Source organism: Colobus angolensis, unplaced genomic scaffold (assembly GCF_000951035.1).
Source record: "Colobus angolensis palliatus isolate OR3802 unplaced genomic scaffold, Cang.pa_1.0 Scaffold14, whole genome shotgun sequence".
NCBI classification, from domain to species: domain Eukaryota; kingdom Metazoa; phylum Chordata; class Mammalia; order Primates; family Cercopithecidae; genus Colobus; species Colobus angolensis.
Genome location: NW_012114488.1, coordinates 6559987 through 6560876, shown reverse-complemented (window position 1 = coordinate 6560876; position 890 = coordinate 6559987). Strand labels below are relative to the sequence as shown.

At 65.6% G+C, this 890-nt stretch overlaps 2 protein-coding genes across 3 annotated transcripts in view; one reads left to right on the top strand and one right to left on the bottom strand.

The window, feature by feature from the left end:
- FAM120B (family with sequence similarity 120B) overlaps window positions 1–890 on the top strand; it is a 96390-nt gene that overhangs the window by 1418 nt on the left and 94082 nt on the right. The window contains exon 1 of one of the 2 annotated variants that reach the window (XM_011934915.1): window positions 277–287. The exons of the other annotated variant lie outside the window; for it this stretch is intronic. The gene's annotated coding sequence lies outside the window, so the exon portion shown is untranslated. Of the gene's footprint in view, window positions 1–276; window positions 288–890 lie in introns of those variants that run through there. 2 annotated transcript variants of the gene reach the window in all.
- Window positions 1–890, bottom strand: part of DLL1 (delta-like 1 (Drosophila)) — a 24847-nt gene that overhangs the window by 14872 nt on the left and 9085 nt on the right. The window lies entirely within an intron of this gene.

Sequence of the window (890 nt, the reverse complement as noted above, 5' to 3'; positions counted from 1 at the left end):
TGTGCGCTCTTGGCGGAAACCGCGCGTTCCCGGAGGAGCGCGGCCCGCCGAGACCCCGGATCCCGACTCCAGGAGGTGCTGCAGGAGCCCGCGCGGGGTGGGCGTCTCCGGCCCAGGCCCCTCCGTGCAGGCCCCCTGCGGCCGCCACCCTCCGCCTCGGCGCGGCTGCTCCTTTCCGGCTCCTTCCGGGAGGTCGAGGCGTCGCACCTGGAAATCGCAGCCTGTGACTTTGTAAAAAAGTGAATGGGGAAGAAAAGGCGCTAAGAGGGGCGATGGGCGGAAGGGCCGTGCCCACCCCAGGGAGGTCGCGGCACCTGTCGCTCCTGGTTCCCAGGGCGGCCTGTCAATCACCCACGCTGGGCTCCGCTCGCCGGGAGCGGGGGAACGCGGGGGCTTCAAGGCCCAGCGCTCAGAGGCTCGCAAACAATAACCTCAGAAACGTGGCGCGCACCCGCAGGGCCTGACATAGCCTCTGGGGTGGCCCCGGGCCTGTCCGGGTGCAGGGTTGGTTGGCCTTAGGTGCGTGTGGCTCAGGGTTTCCTCCACGCCCTTTCACGCATGTCCCCGCGGGACCCCGTGTTCCCCAGGCTGCTCCGGAGGAGCCCCGGGGAGCGCGGCCGGGGAAGCTTGCGAACGCTACGTCCTTCCCCGCCGCCCCCCGCCTCCCTTTCTGTGAGCATCTGCCGGGGAGAACAGATGTGGGCACCTGCGGTGACCGGCTGCGTGCGTTCCATCCCATTCACAGGCATTCAGACGTCGCCACAATGAGCGGCCTTTGTGTGCACAGAGTCACTAAATATATTAATCTGTACTCCCCAGAGCACCGGGCTGTTTAATTTTTCACTAGCAATAACATCTGATCTAATCCTTAAATCGGCTCCCAAAGCCTT